The sequence below is a fragment of the Balaenoptera borealis genome (genome assembly GCF_965194805.1).
Source record: "Balaenoptera borealis genome assembly, chromosome: 8".
NCBI lineage: Eukaryota > Metazoa > Chordata > Mammalia > Artiodactyla > Balaenopteridae > Balaenoptera > Balaenoptera borealis.
The window spans coordinates 84,101,251-84,125,481 of NC_138865.1; the positions used below are offsets into that span (position 1 = coordinate 84,101,251).

The window sequence follows — 24,231 nt, forward strand, 5'->3', positions numbered from 1 at the left end:
AATTAAGTCCTGCTTGTTATTGTACTTCAATGCTGTGAAACAAATTTATGCTTTTATGTATATTATCCTGTTTAATCTTTACAACTCTTTGAATCAGGTTTCTCTATCCCCTTTTATAGAAAGCAACCTGAAGGACAGAGAAGGTAATATACATTGAGTATGCTATCATGGAAGAAGGAGCCAGGGATAGAGAGCTCCCTTACAGTGTGAGGAATTATTTGGATGTAAATGACAGCAAATACAATTCAGCTGACTTAAAAAAGAGACTGCTGACTCAGCTACCTGAAAAACCCTGGGAGTGAGGCTAGCCTTAGGCAAGAGGGTTCATACTGGGGCTCAGTTGATGTAATCAGTACTGTTTCTATCCATTTCTTGGCTTTATATTCTAGACTGGCTTCATTGTGAGACTTTCTGATGGCAACTTCATAGCTATATCTTCCAAGCTTCAAGTGCAACTAAAAATGGGTTATCTGTTCCATTAGTCCCTTCAAAAGTCCTACTGTGCCTTACTGTCTCTAGCTGGGTCCTATGCCCATCTCTCACCGATCACTGTTGCCAAAATCATGGAACCATCTTTTTGGCCAAGCCCGAGTGGTATAGCCATCCTTAAAGTAAGAGAGTCGGGGAACAACTACTCCACTTGCACATGGACTGAGACTGAGAATGGGGTTAGTTTCCCAGAGGGCAAGAGAAGAACTGTTTCCAGAAGGTGAGTGAAGGCTGAGTGTCAAAATAAAAACAAAAACAAAACAGATATCTATCATAGCCCTCTCTCACTGCCCCACGTTTACCTTCCTGTCTAGAGTCATGCCACTGACTGAAGGTTAGAGTTGCAGGAAATACTAATTCCGTGGAGACCCTGGGACAGGAAAGAGTCCCAGGACAGGAACTCAAAGTGGGAGGAATCAGTCAGAGACCTAATATTCATGTGGATAGACCATCCAATAATCTCGCCTCTCACTGTCATCCTAGAGCGCTTTACCTCCATTCCAGTTCAGCTACGGCCATATTCTAGAACTCATCACCAGGAATATTTTTTTGTTCTGAAAAAATACAGTCAGACATTCCTCCCTTTACTCTTTCAGTTTATGCCCTGGGTATGTCAATTCCCTAACCTGTTCCGGAAGTACAAGCCACTTGTAGTTCATCTGACAACATTCTGTCTTCATTTCCTCCTTCTCCAAGGAAAACTTCATGGTCCATCACTTAACCCCACACCTAAATAGCTCTACTCCAAAGAGCCTTCCCCATTCTCCTTTCATATATTTTGCCTGGCAAAATCTAACTCTACCTTTTCTAGACCTGCCTTCTAATAAAGGACTGATTCCTCTTCGATAAAATCACACGGTTAAGTATGTTGGTACCACCATAAATTTATGTTCTACAACTAATGGTCAGCTTCAACATTGCCTGAAAATAATCCATTCATTCTTCCCATGTTTACTATGTACTTGGCACTTAGGACACACCAATGAAGGAAACAAAGTTCCCTGTCTTGGTGGCGCTCATATGATTGTTTTCTTAGTCAATTCTCTTGCCTAAGTACTCAAAACTATTTCACTTTCCTACAACTTCGCCACATCCCTCACTCGTTGAGCATATGTGCTGGACCACCACAGGGGAATGAGAAGTCATGAAATGGGAACTTTTCATCATTAAAAACTTCAAAACAACAACAACAAAACCAAATCATGAACCCTCATCCTTTCTTTCCTCTTTCCTTCCTATTATACTGAAAGGTTTCCCTCAGATGCTTTCCTTGATCCTCCCACGCTGGGATCTGTCCTTGTTTTCCAATTCTCAACACTTTCACACGCTGTGGAACACTTTTGGCTTAATTATCTACCTTCTCAGAGGACAGAGACCACGTCTACCTCATCAAAGCGGCGGGCGTACCTAGCAGAACTCAGAAACCTCTGCAGAAAATGGAAAAGGGAGCGATTTACACACGGAGGCCCGGCCCAGGGTCCTCTGGGGGTGGGGTCACGTTCAGGGGCGGGGTCACGTTCAGGGGCGGGGCCATGTTCAGAGGCAGGGCCTGAGGGGCTGCGGCGTTTGGCTTCCTAATGGCGACTGCACTTTGCTGTTCGGCAAGACGTCTTACCTCAGGCTTCTGGGTCCTGTTTCCAACGCTTCTGGAAGACAAAAGTTGAAATTTAAACTCAAAGACAGGATCTGACCAAGGTTTCTGGACGCCTGCGTGACCTTCCCCCGTGCCCTGTCTGAAGAATCGTCCGCCATTTCCATCCCAGCCGGTGGGCTTCGAGGCTTCTCAGTCCCTGAACCCCCACCCCAGGCCGCTGCCTCGGAAGCCCTGGAGGTGGGGCTGCGCCTGCCGGACACCCGCCCCCTTCGCACGGTGGACACTCAAGGGAACTCCACGGGGGGTGATCTTAGCAACAAATGCAGTAACAGCATTGACTTCTGCTAAGTCTACGCCTTGCCCTGGCCTTGCACAGGTGACCTAAGTCTCAGATCTCATCCATGATGTGCGGAGATACTAATATGAGCTAATGGGGTTGGCCTTGCGAACTGGAATGGACAAGTGAAGAGCTTTGAACACTGTTAAGGGCCGATGTTAAGGAATGGGCTGGGGGCCCTAATGCAGTTACCCTGTGAGCCTTGCCAGCCCCCAGAGAGGCCAGTGCCTGCACAGGTCAGAAGGACGGCGAGACTTCAAGGTGCCAGTCCATACACTAAGTTAAGACGTCATCTCTGATTCTCTGCAGGACCAGTGAGTATAAGGAGGATGCTCGCAGTCCTCTGGTGGTGGTTTTCAGGGGAGCCCAAAGTGCTTTCATTTCCCCGGGACCCATCAATGAGCAGTAGTTCGTGGGAACCCCAGGGGAAGGCCTATCAAGGCATTAGTGTCAATGGACAGAGAGGGTAGAGGCAGAACCATTTTTCACGCTTTGCAAGATCCAGGACGTCAGGACACGAGGCTCTCCCGCAGAAAGGGTTAGGCTTTTTACAGGGCTTTTTACAGGGCAGAAAATCTCAGGTAAATGTCTTCAATTGCAGGTATTGATACATTCATGAATTATTGAGGGCCTACTGTGTGTCCAGGTTCTGTATTAATTAGGAACCGTGGCCGTGTTTATGTTAATAAAAGGGAAGAGAATCCTTTCTTTGTGACTGTTTTCCCTATTAGAAAATATTATTTAGTGAATTTGAAAGATATGGAATAGTAGAAGGAAGAATCTCATAGATTCCCGCCTTCAAAATAATTACTGTTAACTTTTTGATGCATCTCTTCCCAGATTTTGCTGTGCCTAATTTTACATTGCTTAAATAATATGTACTTTAAAAGAAAAACACCCACTGTCATAAACATTTTAATGTTATTATAAACTTTCAGAAGTGACATTTTTAATGATGACATCCTAAGTGCTACAGTATTAAATTCTACTTTTTGTTGACATTTGGGTAGTTTATAATTTTTAAAAATTTTAATATTTTGCTCTCCATGTTTGGTCATAATTGTACTTGCTTATGACCTGTCCTGTTACGAACAGCATAAAGCTTTTCCTAAATGTCTGATTAACCCAGGGCTGTGCGCTGGGCTGAATGCTTTTTTCTTTCTCCAGCCTCTTTCAATGAGTGGTTAGCTATTTCAGAGCTAGTGTCAAGCCAGTGAAAACAACTGCTTGCTAAACTGCTGGCTAAACATCCTCAATGTAAAATCTTCTAAACTTAACCCATTGTCTTCTTGGTCCCAATCTTTGTTCCCTCCTTCTTATCTTCCCAATATCAATTAGTAGCATCTGGACACTCAAACAAGACACACAAGAGCCATTCTGTACTCCTCTCTCTTCATTTTCCCCGTTACTAGTCAGCTGCTACATGGATGAACTGATAAAATATGCTGGGCAGATAAATCCTAGAGTTCTCACAGTGAACTACATCCCCTCCAAATGGATTGTAAGATCCATCAGGTCATGAGCTGCATTTTTGCAATTAATTTAAAAATATCCCATTCCAAAACAAAAACAAATATTTCATTCCATGTCAAAATTTCAATTTATTTATTTACTTTCTTTTTTGCCTTAATTAAAAATTTTTTTATTTTTTATTTTTATTTTTTTATTAATATATATTTTTAAGTATATTAGTTCTCATTTTATTCATAGGAAAATTCTGATTTGGAGAACCAATTTTACAGCCACTCTACTTTCCTATCTCATTTCCTTCAAACGTCCCATCTTCTAAACACTCTTAGGTGCTCACTGTCCTCAAATATTTTGCAGTGCCCAACACACAAGACATAAAATTTCAAAAAAGGAGACAAATATGTTATCTTGGTTGATTTCAAAATTATCCCATTCCTTAACTTTTTTTTTTTTCAATTTTTGAGACTGAAAAGAGTTGGGAAACACCTTTATCTCTCCCTAGTCAAAGAATATTTTAATCTTACTCTCTGATCAAAACCAAAACGTTCTGTAACTCCTATCTAGAAATCAAACTCTGCACATCAGTCAAGGCTCTCTCAAAAGTCGCCTCTTCCATGAAGCCTGCTCTGAATGATTCAACCACAAGAAATCCTTCCCATGCCACATTTTATCTGAAGCTCTATATACTGAGTTTTTTGTGGATGTTTTATCTTCCCAGTTACCCTATCAGTCTCCACATCCCTTGCAGCACCCAGAGATCTGACCAGCAACAGATCCTGCATTAATGAATGAATGAGGCCGGAGCCTAGGGAAGGCGGACATAGTGTGGGGTGGAGTGGAGAAGGTGGAGCTTTGTACTGGATCTGAGACAGGCTAAGGACTCTGCCTCACGGAGGGTAAAGAAGACAGTGGAGGGAGCAGATGAGCCTTGCTGGGCACAGGGTCAGGGAGGAGACAAACTGGTATATCTGATTGCCAAGCTGAAAAGTGTCAATTCCCTTCTGAACACAGTGAGAAAGGAGAGATTCTAGAAGCACACCAGGTTGCATCTAAAATCTACATGCAAGGGCATACACTCCTCTTCAACCTGCTGGCTGCCTTTTGCCTTGATTTAATTTTCCCCTTTCTCCTTTCACATTGTTTCCAATAGGGAAGCAGCCAATATTTGCTATGTAACGTACACTAAGAAAGCTGAAGAGAGTCAAAAATCGTCAACTGGAGAAAATGTCCTGTGGGAATTTCTTTTTTTTTTTGACCTAACAGCCAAAATTTAATTAATAATAAAAAAGAGTACATTTGATGTATAGGTACGTTGCAATGAATCACTGAAAAGCAATGAGGTACCCATCCCACTGCCTAAGGAATAGAACTTCACCAATACCTCCTACTCATTTTTTTTTTTAATTAAAAAATTTTAATACAATTTTTAAAGGTTACTTTCCATTTATAGTTATTCCAAAATATTGGCTATGTTCCCCATGTTGTACAATACATCCTTGAGCCTGCCTTATACCCAGTAGTTTGTACCTCCCACTTCCCAACCCCTATATTGCCCCTCCCCCTGCTCCCCACTGGTAACCACTAGTTTGTTCTCTATATCTGTGAGTCTGTTTCTTTTTGTATTCACTACTTTGTTGTATTTTTTATATTCCACATATAAGTAATATCATACAGTATTCATCTTTCTCTGTCTGACTTATTTCACTTAGCGTCATGCCTTCCAAGACAATCCATGCTGCTTCAAATGGCAAAATTTCATGGCTTTTTTTATGGCTGAGTAGTATTCCATTATATATATATGTATATACCACATCTTCTTTATCCATTCATCTGCTGATGGACACTTAGGTTGCTTCCATATCTTGGTAATTGTTTTGTTTTGTTTTTTTTCCTCCACCCCACCATGGTTTTCCCCCCTTGGTGTCCCTACTTTTGTTCTCTACATCTGTGTCTCAACTTCTGCCCTGCAAACCAGTTCATCTGTATTGGCAATTGTGAATAATGCTGCTATGAACATTGGGGTGCATGTATCTTTTCAAATTGGTGTTTTGGGTTTTTTTTTGGATATATATCCAGGAATGGAATTGCTGGGCCATATGGTAGTTCTATTTTTAGTTTTTTGAGAAACCTCCGTACTGTTTTCCATAATGGCTGCACTAATTTACATTCCCACCAACAGTGTAGGAGGGTTCCCTTTTCTTCACATCCTCCCCAACATTTGTTATTTGTATTCTTTTTTGAAGATAGCTGTTCTGACAGGTATGAGATGCTGTGTCATTGTCATTTTGATTTACATTTCTCTGATGATTAGTGACGTTGAGCATCTTTTCATGTGCCTGTTGGCCATTTGTATTTCCTCTTTGGAAAAATGTCTGTTCAGTTCTGCCTGTTTTTTAATTGGGTTGTTTATTCTTTTGATGTTGCGTTGTATGAGCTGTTTATATGTGTTGGATATTAATCCCCATATTGGTCATATCACTTGTAAATATATTCTCCCATGCAGTAGGTTATCTTTTCATTTTGTTTATGGTTTCTTTTGCTGTGCAAAAGCTTTTGAGTTTAATTAGGTCCCATTTGTTTATTTTTGCTTTTATTTCCTTTACTTTAGGAGATGGATCCAAAAAAATCTTGCTATGATTTATGTCAAAGAGTGTTCTATCTTTTCCTCTAGGAGTTTTATCATATCCTGCCTTACATTTAGGTCTTTAATCCATTTTGAGTTTATTTTTGAATATGGTGTTAGAGAATGTTCTAATTTTATTCTATTACATGTAACTCTCCAGTTTTCCTAGCACAGCTTACTGAAGAGACTGTCTTTTCTCCATTGTATATTCTTGCCTCCTTTGTTGTATATTAACTGGCCATAAATGCGTGGGTTTATTTCTGGGTTCTCTATCTTGTTTCCATTGCTCTATGTGTCTGTTTTTGTGACAGTTCCATACTGTTTTGATGACTGTAGCTTTGTAGTATTGTCTGAAGTCAGAGAGAGTGATTCCTCCAGTTGTGTTCTTCTTTCTCAAGATTGTTTTGGCTCTTTGGGGTCTTTTGTGTTTTTATACAAATTTAAAAATTTTTTGTTCTAGTTCTGTGGAAAATGCCATTGTTGTTTTGATAGGGATTGCACTGAATTTATAGACTGCCTTGGATAGTATGGTCATTTTAACAATATTGAATCTTCCAATCTAAGAACACAGTACGTTGTTCCATCTGTTTCTGTCATCTTCAATTTCTTTCATCAGTGTCTTATAGTTTTAGGAGTACAGGTCTTTTGCCTCCTTAGGTAGGTTTATTCCTAGGCATTTTATTCTTTTCTATGTGATGGTAAATGAGATTGTTTCCTTAATTTCTCTTTCTGATACTTTGTTGTTAGTGTATAGAAATGCAACAGATTTCTGTATATTAATTTTGTATCCTGCAACTTTACTGAATTCATTGATGAACTCTAGTACTTTTCTGGTGGCATCTTTAGGATTTTCTATGTATGGTGTTATGTCATCTGCAGTGACAGATTTACTTCCTCCTTTCCAATTTGGATTCCTTTCATTTGTTTTTCTTCTCTGGTTGCTGTGGCTAGGACTTCCAAAACTGTGTTGAATAAAAGTGGTGAGAGTAGACATCCTTGTCTTGTTCCTCATCCTAAAGGAAATGCTTTCAGCTTTTTACCATTGAGTATGATGTTAGCTGCCTGTTTGTCATATATGGCCTTTATTATGTTGAGATATGTCCCTCTATGCCCACTTTCTGGAGAGTTTTTATCATAAATGGATGTTGAATTTTATCAAAAGCTTTTTCTGTATCTATTGAGATGATCATGTGGTTTTGTTCTTCAGTTTGTTAATGTGGTATATCACATTGACTGATTTGTGGATATTTAAAAATCCTTACATCCCTGGAATAAATACCACTTGATCATTGTGTGTGATCCTTTTAATGTATGGTTGGATTCAGATTGCTAGTATTTTGTTGAGGATTTTTGCATCTATGTTCATCAGTGATATTGGCCTGTAATTTTTGTGTGTGTGTGTGTGTGGTATCTTTGCCTGGTTTTGGTATCAGAGTGATGGTAGCCTCATAGCATGAGTTTGGGAGTATTCCTTCCTCTGAAATTTTTTGGAATAGTTTCAGAAAAATAAGGGTTAACTCTTCTCGAAATGTTTGATAGAATTTGCCTGTGAAACCATCTGGTCCTGGACTTTTGTTTGTTGGGAGTTTTTAAATTACTGATTCAATTTCATTACTGGTAATTACTCTGTTCATATTTTCTGTTTCTTCCTGGTTCAGTCTTGGGAGATTGTACCTTTCTAAGAATTTGTCCATTTCTTCTAGGTTGTCCATTTTATTGGCATATAGTAGCTCTTAGTAGTCTCTTAATGATTCTTTGTATTTCCGTGGTGTTGGTTGTAACTGCTTTTTCATTTCTGATTTTATTGATCTGGGCTCTCTCCCTTTTTTTCTTGATGAGTCTGGCTAAAGGTTTATCAATTTTGTTTGTCTTTTCAAAGAACCAGCTTTTAGTTTCATTGATCTTTTCTATTGTTTTCTTTTTCTCTATTTCATTTATTTCTGCTCTGATCTTTATGATTTTGTTCCTTCTACTAATTTGGGGTTTTGTTTCTTCTTCTTTCTCTAGTTGATTTAGGTGTAAGGTTAAGTTGTTTATTTGAGATTTCTCTTGTTTCCTGAAGTAAAGTTTTATCACTATGAATTTCCCTCTTAGAACTGCTTTTGCTGTCTCCCATAGGTTTTGGATCATTGTGTTTTCGTTTTCATTTATCTCTAGGTATTTTCTGACTTCCTCTTTGATTTCTTCAGTGATCCATTGGTTGTTTAGTAGCATATTGTTTAGCCTTCACATGTTTGTGTTTTTTGCAGTTTTTTCTTGTAGTTGATCTCTGATCTCATAGCACTGTGGTTGGAAAAGATGCTTGGTATGATTTCAGTTTTCTTAAATTTACCAAGGCTTATTTTGTGACCCAGCATGTGATCTCTCCTAGAGAACGTGCCATGTGCACTTGAAAGTGTATTCTGCTGCTTTCAGGATGGAATGCTCTATAAATATCAATTAAGTCCACTTGGTCTGATGTGTCATTTAAGGCCAGTGTTTCCTTATTGATTTGCCACCTGGATGATCTCTCCATTGATGTAAGTGGGGTGTTAAAGTCCCCCACTGTTATTGTGTTACTGTCAATTTCTCCTTTTATGTCTGTTAACATTTGCCTTATATATTGAGGTGCTCCTATGTTGGTTGCAAATATATTTATAATTGTTATATCTTCTTCTTGGATTGATCCCTTGATCATTTTGTAGCATCCTGTTTTGTCTCTTATGACAGTCTCTTTTTTAAAGTCTGTTTTGTCTGATATGAGAATTGCTCCTCCAGCTTTCTTTTGATTTCCATTTGCATGGAATACCTTTTTCCATTCCCTCACTTTCAGTCTGTATGCATCTCTAGATCTGAAGTGGGTCTCTTGTAGACAGCAGATATATGGGTCTTGTTTTTGTATCCATTCAGCCAGTCTATGTATTTTGGTTGGAGCATTTAATCCATTTACCTTTAAGGTAATTGTTGATATGTATATTCTTATTGCCATTTTGTTAATTGTTTTGGATTTGTTTTTGTAGGTCTTTTTCCCCCCCTTTTCTTCTTTTGTTCTCTTCTCTTGTGACTTGATGACTATCTTTAGTGTTGTTTGGATTCCTTTTTCTTTTTTGTATGTATATCTATTATAGACTTTTGGTTTGTGGTTGCCTTGATGATTTTGTATAGTGGTCTGTTTATATACATGATTGTTCTAACTTGCTGATCTGTTCGTTTCAAACCTTGCATTTGTACTCTCTGCATTTTAAGTACCCTGCATTTGTACTCTCCTTCCCTCACAATTACTGTTTTTGATATCTTATTTTACATCTAGTTGTTTTGTGTATCTCTTAACTGCTTATTACAAGATGATTTTAGTATCAATACTTTCATCTTTTCACCTCCCTACTACCTTTGTGCGTGGATGATTTCCTACCTTTACTGTATGTTTGCTTTTACTGGTGAGCTTTTTCATTCTGTAATTTTCTTGTTTCTTTCTTGTTTCTTTTCTTGTTTCTTGTGGCCTTTTCTTTTTCACCTAGGGAAGTTCCTTTCATATTTGTTGTAAAGCTGGTTTGGTGGTGTTGAATTCTTTTAGCTTTTGCTTGTCTGTAAAGCTTTTGATTTCTCCTCAAATCTGCATTGAGAGCCTTGCTGGGTAGAGTATTCTTGGTTGTAGGTTTTTCCTTTTCATCACTTTATTTTTTTTTAACTTTTTATTTTATATTGGAGTATAGTTGATTAATAATGTCATGTTAATTTCAGGTGTACAGCAAAGTGATTCAGTTATACATATACATGTACCCATTCTTTTTCAAATTCTTACTCAGCCATTAAAAAGAATGAAATAATGCCATTTGCAGCAACATGGATGGACCTAGAGATTGTCATACTGAGTGAAGTAAGTCAGACAGAGAAAGAGAAATATCGTATGATATCGCTTATATGTGGAGTCTAAAAAAAAGGTACAAATGAACTTTTTTACAAAACAGAAACAGACTCACAGACTTAGATAACGAACTTATGGTTAGCAGGAGGGAAGGGTGGTGGGAAGGGATAGATAGGGAGTTTGGGATTGACATGTACACACTGCTGTATTTAAAATGGATAACCAACAAAGACCTACTGTATAGAATAGGGAACTCTGCTCAATATTATGTAACAACCTAAATAGGAAAAGAATTTGAGATATATTGTGATACTCCCTTCTGGCTTGCTGAGTTTCTGCTGAACAAGTTCCCTTGTATGTTATTTGTTTTTTTTTTTACCTTGCTGCTTTTAGTATTCTCTCTTTATCTTTAATTTTTGTCCATTTGATGACAATATCTTGGTATGTTCCTCTTTGGGTTAATCCTGTATGGGACTCTTTGTGCTTCCTGGACTTGGGTGACTATTTCCTTTCCCAGGTTAGGGAATTTTTCAGCTATTATCTCTTCAAATATTTTCTCAGGTTTTTTCTCTCTCTCTTCTCCTTCTGGGACCCTCATAATGCAAATATTAGCACACCTGATGTTGTCCCAGAGGTCTCTTAAGTGTCTTCTTTTCATTCTTTCTTTTTTTTTTTCTGTTCAATGGCAATGATTTCCACTACTCTGTCTTACAGGTTACTGATTTGTTCTTCTGAATCATTTAGTCTACTATTGATTCCTTCCAGTGTATTTTAAATTTCAGTTATTGTATTCTTCATCTCTGTTTGGTCATTCTTTATATTTTTTAACTCTTTGTTAAAAACTTCTGACTTCTTGTTCTGTGCATCCATTCTCCTCCAAGTCTTTGATCATCTTTATCATCACTACTCTGAACTCTTTCTCAGGTAGATTTCCTATCTCCACTTCACTTAGTTCTTCTTCTGGGGTTTTATCTTGTTCCTTCGTCTGGAACATATTCCTCTGCTGCCTAATTTTGTCTAAATAGCTGCCTAAAGTTGCTATTTATATTTTTATGTCCTAGTTTTGTCTAAGTTGCTATTTATATTTTTATGTATGTGGTAAGTTAGTTACGTTTCTTCACCTTGGAGAAGTGGCCCTCTGTAGTAGGTGTCCTATGCATCCCAGCAGTGGACTCCCCTCTCGTCACCCAAGCTATATGCTTTAGAGGTATACCCTAAGAGGGCTACATGGGTCCTTTTGTTGTGGACTAACTATGTGGGTGGTCTGGTAGGCCCCAGGTCTAGTTGGTTGCCAGGCTGCCTTGTGCAGATGCTGCTGGCTGCTGTTTAGTGGGGTCTGGTCATGATGTGGCTGGCTGTGGAAACTTAGGGGGTCCTTGAGGCTAGTGCCGGCTCAGTGGTGGGTGGAATCAGGGTCCTGAAGGCTCTGGGGCTGTTGCCTACCCACTGGCAGATGAAGCCAGATCCTGGGGTTAGTGCTGGTCCACTGGCAGGCAGAACTGGTTTCCTGGAGTCTGGCTGCAGGCTCCAGGGAAATCAGAGCTTATTTTATCAATAGATCGTTGGGGGTGGAGGGGTGTCAGTTCCTGACACATTTGGGTATGGGGTCTGGGTGTCCCAAAAGTCAGTTACTGACACATTTGGGTATGGGGTCTGGGTGTCCCTGCTAGTGGGCCAAGCCAGGGCCCAGCTGGTACCAGGTACGGTATATGGCCTGAGCTGTGGGATCATAGTGTTCATGGTTCTGGTGTCTGCCCTTTGGTGGATGAGGCTGGTCTAGTAGCTTGGTCTGGCTTCCTGGTAGGAGGGGCTGGTGCCTGTCCACTGGTGGGTGGATCTGGGTATTGGCCCTCTGGTGGGCTGGGCCATGTCTAGGGACAAGCCCAGAGGTGGCTGTGAGCCCTTTAGTCTTTAGTTAGCCTGTCTACTGATGGATGGGGCTGTGTCCCATTTTGTTGTTTGTCTGAGGTGTCCCAGCAGTGTCGCCTGCAGGCTGTTTGGTTGGTCCAGGTCTTGGAACTAATGAGCCAAGATGTCAGCCGCCAGCAGTGTTCCTAATATATCTGCCACCAGTGTCTATGTCCCCAGGGTGAGCCACAGCTCCCCCCACCCCACAAACAGGAGACTGTCCCAGACCAGCAGGTAGGTCTGGCCCAAGCTCCTATCAAATTAATTCTTTTGCCCTGAGTCCCAGTGTATGTGTGACTTTTATGCACCCTTGAAGAGTGAGGTCTCTATTTTTCCTAGTCCTGTGGGGCTCCTGCAGTTAAGCCTTGCTGGACTTCAAAGCCAAATGCTCCGGGAGTTCATCTTCCCAGTACCAGACCCCCTGGCTGGGGAGCCTAACGTGGGGCTCAGAACTCTCGCTCCTGTGGGAGAATCTCTGCAATATAATTATTCTCCAGCTTGTGGGTCACCCACTCAGGGAGGGGTATGGGATTTGATTATATCACGAGTCCACCCCTCCTACGGGTCTCGCTGTGGTTCCTTCTTTATGTCTCTAGCTGTAGAAGATCTTTTCTGGTAGGCTCCAGTCTTTTTTTATCTATGGTTATTCTACAGATAGTTATGATTTTGTGTGCTTGTGAGAGGAGGTGAGCTCAGGGTCTTTTTACTCTGCCATCTTGGCTGCTCTCCCACAAAATTTTGTGAGCTCACCTTTATGATCAGAAAGGCACTAGGTTGATTTCCCCCCATGATAACATGAAGTGGGAATATCATTCTCAAATATCAGATCAATTGGATGGAAAAGTATGGTTGACAGAGAAACACTAGCATTCTCATTGTCTGCTATACTCCCAAAATAGACTGTAAACTCATGGTCAGGAGTATTTTTAAAAATTATTTTTACTTATGTAAGTAATGCATTATTAAATTATCTGAGTTAAAAAATTAAAACAGTCTCCATAAGTCTAAAGACTCCCACTGATCAGCCTTTCCTAGGAGGTAAACATTCAATTACTATTATCAGTTTGATATGCTATGCATTGACCTAGAATATGTATAGTTATAAAAATGTATCATATTGTATATGTTGCTCTACAGCATGGTTCTCTTATTCACCAAGTGTCTTGTCAGTTTACCTGTAATAGCTTATATAGATGTACCTCACTCCTTCTAACTGCTGCATAATAGTTCTTTAAATGGGTAATCATCTTTTTTTGGATTGCTGCACATTTGTTTCCTATTTTTCATTATTATAAGCAGTGCTGCCATGAACCACTTTCTATATGCTTCTCTAGAGTGTATACCTAGAAATGGAATTTCTGGGTCAGGCTGTTCATATTTTTAAAAACATGTATGTATTTATTTAAAACATTTAATGAATAGGAAGTAAATGCACATGGTGAAAAATCATTGAAAAGTTGTGATATGAGAAGTAATCTCTTTTATTCTGGAACAGTTCCTTATTGATGCTTGACTTTTATAAATGTTAAATACTACAAGCCAATTATTTTGTAGTATGTCTTCAATTTGGGTTTGTCTGATGTTTCCTCATGTTAGTTTTAGGTTATATATCTTTGGTAGGAATAGCACACAAGCGAGGCTGGTTTCTTATTTTATCCTATCAGGTGATGATTTTCATTAATCCTGTTACTGATGATGTTCAATTTAATCACTTGGTTAAGGTGTTGTCTGTCTGCCAGACTTTTATACTATAAAGCTTTCCTTTTTTTTTTGAGTAGAGGTATTTTGAGACTCTGTATATATCTTTCTATTCATCATACTTTTCATTCATTCATTCATTCATTTATATTCACATGGGCTCATGGTTTTCTATTTTATTTGGTTAATTATAGTCTGCAATCAATATTTATTTATTTATTTTTCTTTTTTCTTTGGCGGTGCTGAGTGACTTGTGGGATCTTAGTTCCCCTAGCAGGGATCAAACCTGGGCTCCCTGCAGTGGAAGCACAGAGTCCTAACCACTGGACCACCAGGGAATTCCCATGTAATCAATATTTATTTTGATGTTTATGTTGTCTCAGGTTTGGACAGTGGGAGCCCCTTCAAACTGGCTTCTGGATCCTTTTGACGTATCGCTATCATTCTTTGAACATTTTCTTACTTTATCATACAACATGTGTCAGGAGCGTCTTGTATTTTCTGGCAACCAGTGCTAGAATCAGCCATTTCTCCAAAATGCCCTGGTTTAATTTGCTGGAGTATGGTATTTAGAAGCCATTATGTAGGTTCTAACTGTGGTAAGTATGTTCATTGCTATTGGGGTGTTACTGTTCCATGTCTTCTCAGTGGACACACATATATATATGTGTATGTGTGTATATATATATGTATATATACACACATACACATATATACATATATATGTGTGTGTTTATATAACATGTGTAATATGTATTATAATGTACATATAATATGCATCTATATATTTTTCTGTGTCTGTATATATTGAAAGCTGTGAGTTCACACTAATACCTCCAATTCCAGTTAAATATCCAACACTGCAGGATTCATTGTAGTTTTCTTCCTCTCCGTATCTGTAACTTCCTTCTCCAGTAGTGAGAAATCTGTCTCCCACTCTTCTTAAAACAGGAAACACTTGTGATGTTTGGTAGACCAATATTAATTCTTCCTCTCTCAACTTGGGGTCTACATGGGACAGTAATTATGCAACGTGAAAACATGGATAATAGAGTTTTGTTTGATAGTTTAATCTGCATTTGATAATTTAATCTTTGAAAATATTAAATAGAGTAGAATCTCTAATTTTACATTTGTAGGTATTTATACTATGTTATCACTGCCAAGAGAAGCAAAATCTTAGTTTGATATCTCAGGAGATGATCATACTGTCATACTGCAGATGAGGGAAATGAATTATCTGATATGAAATTGTCTTTATAAAAAACTTCCTGACTTTATATCTTTAGTGGAAATAAAAACAACTGATTCCAAGTTGCAGCTATGAGCAAATCTCTGAGTTTATTTAAAGCATTTATTTAAAAATGTTTCTTTTTAGTTGGAAAACCTTTTGATAATTTTCTAACCTGCCAGCTACCATTTTATTTTCTAAAATTTATGGTTATCATTAGAATCAGGTATAAAATGTTATACTTTCTCACATTTACATGTTTTAAAATTAAGGAATCTTTAATTAAGGGTGATATTTGATTCATTAATGGTAATGTATCTCTTCTAATAATTATAAGTGTCTTAAATGTGGTATCAGCTATTCTTTTTCAGATCTTTGGCCTGGGATCACTTTTCCACCCACACAGTTCCCTTTTCATGTCTTTAAGTACTGCTGACTAGGCTGGGCTTCTCTAATCTCCAGTTTTGCAGATTCATTTTAGCTGTTAAATAGGAAGCTTAAACTCAACATGAACAAAACAAAATGCTTGTTTTTGTTTTTGTTTTCCTTTCAGTTTTATTGAGATATAAATGACATACAGCGCTAAGTTGAAGGTGTACAGCATAATGATTTGACTTACATACATCATGAAATCATTACCACAATAAGTTTAGTGAACATCCATCATCACATATAGACTCAAAATAAAAAGTATTTTTTCCTTGTGATGAGAACTCTTAGGATTTACTTTCCTAACAATTTTCATACATACAGCAGTCTTAATTATATTAATCATGTTGTATATTACATCCCTAGTACTTACTTATTTTATAACTGGAAGTTTGTATCTTTTGACCACTTTCATTCAATTCTGCCTCCTTCCACCTCCACCTCGGGTAACCACAAAATCTGATCTCCTTTTCTGAGTTTGTTTTTGAAGTATAATTGACCTAAAACACTATGTTAGTTTCACAGAGTGAAACATAGTGTTTCAGTATTTCTGTGTGTTACAAAATGATCACCACTATACTAGTTACTATCTGTCACCAAACAAAGATATTACATTATTATTGATTATATTCTCTACATTGTATACTTCATCCCCATGACTCATTTATTTTTGTAATTGGAATTTTGTACCTCTTAATCTCCCTCACCTATTTTGCTCATCCTCCAGCCTCCTTCCCTCTGACAAGCTATTCTCTGTATCTATGACTCTGTTTCTGTTTTGTTATATTTGTTCATGTGTTGTTTTTTTAGAATCTACACATAATAGAAATCATACATTATGTCTTTCTCTGTGACTTATTTCACTTTGCACAATACACTCTGGGTCCATCCATGTTGTTTCAAATGGCAGAATTTCATTCTTTTTTTATGTCTGAATAATATTCCATTGTATATATATATACACCACATCTTTAGTCATTCATCTGTTGATGGGCACTTGGGTTGCTTCCATATCTTGGCTATTATAAATAGTGCTGCTGTGAACATTGGCGTGCATGTATCATTTCAAATTAGTGCTTTCATTTTTTTCCAGATATATACCCAGGAGTGAGATTTCTGGATCATATGGTAGTTCTGTTTCTAGTTTTTTGAGGAACCTCCATACTGTTTTCTATAGTGGCCTCACCAATTTACCTTCCCACCAACAGTGCATGAGGGTTCCTTTTTCTTTCTTTTTTTCACATCCTTGCAAACACTTGTCATTTGTTATCTTTTTTTTTTCAAAAATTTCAATGTTTATTTACACATTGCATATCAAAAAGTTTGAAAAAAAAAGTTTCAACAGGAAGTTAGCAAATTCTCATAGATCTGCCTGTTTCTAGCACTTGGGGGAGATGGGAGTCTTGTAGTTCTTAGAGACTGGAATCCTGATGGCAGAACTTCAGATGTTCTCATCACTTGCCAAGGAAGTGCCATACTTGATCTTCTTCATTACTTCCTTTATTCAGTGAAAATGACACTGATTCAACTAATGATCTAGCTTCCTCTTGAGAGCAATGGAAAGGGCTATCACATACCTGCACATTTGTCCAACTTATAGCCCCTCCATCACACTTCTCCATAAGCAATGCTTTGCAACATTCATGAGTAGATTTAATAACTTTAAGAGCAAAAGCCCTGTTATTGAATTCTCCATTAAAAGCAAACTGGTTTTCCAGTTTTCCCTCTGGTATCTTATAAAATCTAAACCAATTAAGTGTAGCTTCTAAGTAACCAGGTTTGTACTTCTTAACATCTTCAGTATCATGAAACTTTGAGGCTTCAGGATCATTCACATTGATAGCAATTAATTTCCAATCTGTTTCACCCTGATCAATAAGAGCCAGAATTCCAGGGATCTTCACATGAACAACATCTCCACGAGAAAGAACCTTTGAGCCTATCTCACAAACATCAATAGGATTATTATCTCCACAGCAGTCTGTGCTCTTATCTTTTAGATGGGGATCTTCCCAAGTCTGAGGGAGGGCACCATAATTCCATATATAACCCTTGTGAGGAAAGATATTGACCACATAGGGAAGCTTGCCATCCTTTACATCTTGTTTAATGGGATTCAATGACTCCTCTGTGGCAATCTCCATTTTAGCATTTGTCCACGGAGGTACTTCTACAACCATATTAAACAAATTCTCATATTCATCATTTCGTGCTCTCTTTGTAGGAATGCCATTTTCCTCTTCAGAGGAATATCATGAAAGGGGGAAATGTAGTGACCAGCTACATTCTTGAAAAAGAGGCAGGAACCGGGAGAGTGGGGCTGGCCGTGCTCCTCCGTGCGGTACAGGGCCATGGCGGAGCGCGGCCGGGGCCCTGAGCTCGCTCCCTGTGGCAGGTGGGCAGCGGCGCCGGCGGCGGGGGCGCCAATGCGCCAGGCCCAGCTGGTCTGTTGTCTGTTTGATTCCTTAACTATTCTTACATGTGTGAGGTGATATCTAATTGTGGTTTTGATTTGTATTTCCCTGATGATTAGTGATGTTAAGCATCTTTTCATGTGCCTGCTGGCCATTTTCTTTGGAAAAATATCAGTTCAGTTCCTCTGCTCATTTTTTAATTGGATTGTTTGTTTATTTGATATTAAGTTATATGAGTTCTTTGTATACTTTGATATTAACTCCTTATTGGATATATTGTTTGCAGATTTCTTCTCCCATTCAGCCGGTGGCCTTTTCGTTTTGTTGGTAGTTTCCTTTGCTGTACTTTTTAGTTTGATGTAGTCCCATTTGTTTATTTGCTTTTGTTTCCTTTGCTTGTTTGTTTTTTAAGTCAAACCTTACCTTCTCACGTTTTCCCCTATTTCTATAAGTAGCAACATCCTTCTTTGAGTTTCTGAGGTCAAAAATTTTGCAGTTAGCTTTGACTTTTTTCTCACTCTCATACCCATAATTGGTCCAGCATTAAATCTTTTATAGTATATTCAGAATCTGTCTAATGCTCTCTACCTGCTTCCTATTCAGTCATAGTGATTCAAGCTACCGTCATCTCTTGCCTAAATTCTTCTGGTAGCTTCCAAATTGTCTTCCTGCTTCCATGTTTGCCTTACCATCTGTTCTCCACCTTGAAGCCAGACTGATATTTTAAAAACGTACATTATATCATTTTATTTCTCTGCTCAAAACTTCCAGGAGCTTCTCTTTTTAACTCAGAAAAAAGCCCAATGGCCTCTGCATACCTTACATTTGATCTAAGTTTTTTCTACGTCTTAGGCCTCATCTCCAACATTCTTTCCTTTTCTTGTTCTGCTCTAGCCATACTACTGGCGTTCTTGCTGTTCTTTGAACATACTAAACATTTGCCTACCTCAGGGCCTTTGCAGTTACTATTCTCTCAGGCCAGAATGCTCTTTAATCTGATATTTTCTTGGCTTAAATCCTTCAGTTTTTTTCAGGTCTCTTGCTCAAATATCACCTTATCAGAAAAAGCTTTCCTGACTGCCCTAAGTAAAATTAACCTACCTCTTCATGCTCCTTATCCCCCTTTCCTGTTTAATATTTTTCCATAGCACTTGTCACCATCTAACATATTTTTTATATAATTAACATTGTATTTTACATACAGTCTATCTGAATAAATTATATTATATATATTTAGTATAATGTATGTTGACTTATAGCCCCCACTAGACTATAAAGTCCATGGAATCAGGGACTTTGATTTTTTTATTATATGTCCTCAGTGTTTGTAACAGTTCTTAAAACGTAATTGGTGTTCCATTAATATTCGTGGGATAAGTAAATAAATAAATTTACCTTATTAGAGAAAGAATTTCCTTTGTTCAGATTCTAATAGTACCAGTCAAGTTAAGACATTTCCTGTTGCTTTCTTCTCTTCTCTTTGCCTAGTTCCATCCCTGATGGAAACAGAAGCAATTTTGTGTGTGGAGATGAGAGTTGGATGGGCTAAAAAATGCAAGGGAGGAAATAGAGAAAAAGAAGACCATACCCTTCTTCTCCACTTTAAGTGTCCCAGCTTGAAACTACTACCAATTGGCAGAGGGAAGAAGTTTTAACTTTAAATCAAGTTGGTGTTTTGATTAATAAACTGGACTAGACATTATTATTACTGAGCTAGATTATTCTTGGCACTAAAAGTAACTTAAAAGAAGAGTGTCTAAGAAAATTATGGGACCTTCCCTTACCCAACATTTTCTTCGAAGGACAAGAGAAACAAATGAATCTGCAGATTGGTTATAAAGGACCTAGTATAAAGGGAATGAATGAAGTTGTTGTTTGTTTGTTTGGGTTTTTTTTTTTGTCTGCATTCTGTGGAGTTCTGCTTAATCAACATAATGGTTACCCTTCTATTGTGCTCTTTATCACAATGGTTAGTAATCTGTTGTTTACGTGTCTGTCTCCCTTACTAGACTATGAGTGTAAGAAGAGAGGGCCAGTGTTTTATTAAGCCTGTTTATCCAAGACCCACTGTGGTGCCTGAAACATAGCAACCATTTAGTGTTTGTTGAATAGCACCCTCCTCCCCCAGCCTCTCTTCTCACCTCAATTCAAGAGTTACCTGCATACCAAAATACGTTGAGTATCAAAAGTGCAATATTTGGTGATATAAAAGAGGCTGATTGCTTAGATATTTAGAGATTATACTGTATTCCAAGGTTTAGATCTGCTTACCACAATGAAAATTTAATATCACTCCATTCTATACTCTAAGGGAAAACACTTTACTTCTGATGTATCACAGGGTTGCCTTTATTCTTCCTTTCTTGCTCAGGCTCTCAGCCACTTAATCTGTCTCCCCCGGCAGGGTATGAATGTGGCTTTTATGGAATCCAGTGTTTAGAATAAAAGCTGAAAATAATCCTCTTCTCTCGACATCTGGTATTGCTGTGATGCCTTTTAAAGGCAGAGCTTGAACCCTTATTATTTAAAAGTTTGAAAGTCAACATCTTCTGTATGCTTGTGGCAAATGCAAAAAAAATTGACGACTTTTTGAAAGACTGTAGAGAGAGCCTGTATTTTAGTATAAAAACTACAGCATCATTGTCACTATGATCCAGAGGCGAAAAGTTATAAAACATTTTGGCTCAAAGAGATGCCACATGAATTTAATAATTTTCATGTGGATAATCATTTTCCAAACAAACTGTAGCCATGACTTAATCCCTCCTAGAAAGACAGGAGTGTATCTTCAAACAAACTGCCTAAGCTGTTTGTTCACAGTTTGCTTTTTGATTCAGCAAGATGGATTATGAGGGGTAACAACCAGAGCTGTGACAGCTTTGGCTAAATCCCACCTGGCGTTCAGTCCATTTGTTTCTCCTTTAAAAAGCTCTCCAAGTTCATAATTCTACAAAAGGCTCAATCAAAGTCACTGGAGGAGTGACTTGGCTTAAGGGTGGTGGTAGTGGCGGGGTTGGGGGGGTGGTGTTGGGGGAGGGGTTTAATATGCCAAGTAGAAGATCTATTGTTATTGAAAAATTCTTCATTTGTTTTATTTACATAGTGAAAGCAACCCAAGTATGAATCCAATTTGAAAAATGCAGTACTTTGGCTGACTGTGAAGTGAAGTAAAAACATTTAAGTCCTATCCCACTGCTTTTAGTGAGTCTTTCCTGGTCAGTGACAGCCCAGTGACCCTTCTTGGGGCACAGTGCGGCTGCCATTTTCCTGACCTCTAGACGTTGTTTCTTCCATAGCACTCATCCACAATCATATTATATATATAATACACATGTGAAACCTCCTCCATCATATTTATTAGCCTATCTCCTTCCTACTATGATTACTATCACCTTCATTCCCCTCACCCTGGCTAAAAGTGTCAGTAGGGAAGGAAAGAAGAATTTGGTAGTCGTTCATTGCATATGAGAGTTCCTGACAGAGGAATTGCAAAATACAGGACTAAATGGCTACTAAGTATTTCTTTTTTCAGTTGTAGGATGCCATGTTAGATATCTCACAGTTCTTTAGTGTCTTGGTTAGAATAGGCAAGTTAGTGTTACTTGCTTATGGTCAGCAGCTGTCCACTTTGGGATATCAACATATTGGTCAGTCTTCATTACTCATGAAGTGGGTAGCAGATAATTTGCCATTCATAATTAAAATGCTGACATTTAAGAATAAATTAGTTTAAAAATGGGAGCTAAATCAAAACCATCCGTATTTACAGTAAAATCAGTTTATCTTTACTTGCATTGAAGCAGCAAAAGAGAGTGTAGAGTTAGCATGAAGAATTGTTGACAATGTCTATGGGAGTATTACATTCCTGGGAGGACAAAATGTTAGGAAACCCTGATCTTTGCTTCAAAGCCCTAGAAAGTAGAAGCAAGAGATGGCAAAATTAGATTGCCTTATACTCTTTCATTCCTTGTCATCATTCCCTGTATGGACAGTAATTTTGTACCTGATGCTACCTTCCTAAACTCATCTTTGAGACTTGGTTTCTAACGTATAGCTGCTTAGCATGCATTTGATCCCATATGCTAACAAGAAAGGAAAACTATAAATCCAATCTTGCTTTGAGATTGAACTATGGATTTCAATTACTATATCAAACCTTATACCTGAATTGTTGTTCCGCGCCAACGTTATTGCCTCTAACTTCCTCTTCCTTTATTTGCATACCTATCATGGATAGTGCTAAGCAGGAGTACAGGGGCACAAGGGTTGTCAACCTTTGGGAAAAGGAAATAAATTTTAGAAATTTGGTGTTTGGTCCCTGGATCATTCAAGAGTGGCAGTCTGTTAAAATATTGATGTGTGCATATGGTGTCATCTCTTCAGATATCCTAGTAACAACCTACCTTTGAGACTCAGAGCTTGAAGTTTAAGAAAAGCATGAATTGAGAATATGGCATTATATTAGTCTTCTTTTCTCTTTCAATCTTTGATAGGTGTTGAGGACAATAAACTTGAAGGTTTTTTTGTACTTTGATTAAACAGTTTAATTATTGTATTGTTTTTATATTTTCTGTGGTTTCTGTGTTTTTCACGTTTTGCACCATTATTTCAGGTCTTCTGGACCTGAGATTCAAGTACAAGTTGTTGAAATTATTACATTTTTAACAATATATTGGAATCTGGCATAATCTTATTTATTTTATTATTTTATGTTCAGGTATTTGTTGATGCCAGTTAAAAATTATGGCCTTTATATACATTAATTTATCTGCAACATATATAAATGCATTTATAAATATACATATTGAAAGCATGTTTATTTCTAGTATATATAAACACATTTTTTAGTTTATACATATGTAACACTTATTTTCAGTGTATGTGTAATGGTCACAAATATTTTTCAGTGGCATTTGAAATGAAATTTTAATTTTTCATTGTTTTTCTTTTAAATTGATCAGTATAACTGATTAAGTAATCAGCGTTCATCTTTTTGTGTATGAAATGAATGTTTTCTGCTTTTACCTGGTAACATACTTTTAGGGTAGCTAAGGTTTGGGGATGCAGCAGGGAGTTCCCAGAATGAAAGTGTTAACTCCCTGAAGAAACAGAACTCTGAAGAAATGTAGTGACAATTGTTTGGCACTAGCGTAGCACAGGCAGGTTTTAACATGCAAATCCTGTTTTGCTGCTCTTGTTTTCCTGGTACCCAGAGAAAACCCAGATAATCATTTTCACTCCAACCACAACCGCTCAAAATGGGCTCTTATTCAATAAAGAAAATGAAGACACTTTTAAAATTTGTTTTTGAGGGTCTGAGTTCTGTAGAAATGCTCAGGCTGAAAACAGGGGGAGGAAAACAAATATTTGTTAAGTGATGTGCCTATGTCTGACATTAAACTAAATGATATGCTATACAAAACAAAAATGCTAATATTTCTATGAACAAGGACCTACAGATAAGATAGATAAAGCACATGTAGGAGTCAGTTAATAAACATGGCATTATTTTCTACAGGGTTAACATTGTGCAAAATTTTGGGTCATGGACTCCTTGAAAATCTGTTAATAGAATAATACATAGTTACATAAAATTTGTAAGCAATTTTACAGAGGAAGGGGGTCTAAGAACCCCTAGAATAGAAAACAGGACAGTAATTTTAGGTTGTTCTTTCTTCATTATTTATTCAGAGAAGTCCTAGATAAGGACATTACTACTCATATATTCTCTTACAGCACCATTTATCTCATCTTAGATGTTCATGGTTATAAATTAACATTTATTTGTGTGATTATGTGCTTAATGTCTGCATCCTTAACTTGACTGTAAGCTCCATGCTGGCAGAAATATCCTCAATCACTGTTTCACTCCCTGTGATGAGCACAGTTCCTGGTACATAGTAATCACACAAATATTGGTTGAAAGAATCAACAACTGATTGTGGATTTGACATTAAATAGACAAGTTAGAGAAGACAGCTAGAGTTACCTGTGCTGGAATTGTCAGGGTGAGTTTGATGGAGGAGGCAGCAACAGTTCAACCCACATTTATTGAGCACTTATCATGGGTAGGGCCTTGGGCTCTGCATGGGATGGGGGAGATATCTAGAGCTTATTTTTGAAAGGTGGGAAGTTTTGATGGTCACAGAGGCAGGGAAGAGGCATCTTGGGTGAGGGGAAATAGCAGGCTTAAA

The 24,231-nt window shown here is 38.0% G+C and overlaps 1 pseudogene across 1 annotated transcript; it reads right to left on the reverse strand.

Moving 5' to 3' along the window:
* Window positions 1-10,719: 10,719 nt before the first annotated feature.
* On the reverse strand, window positions 10,720-19,014 carry LOC309633084 (inorganic pyrophosphatase 2, mitochondrial pseudogene; annotated as a pseudogene). Its single transcript has one exon. The product of its transcript is annotated as an inorganic pyrophosphatase 2, mitochondrial pseudogene (transcript).
* Between the last annotated feature and the right edge of the window lie 5,217 nt (window positions 19,015-24,231).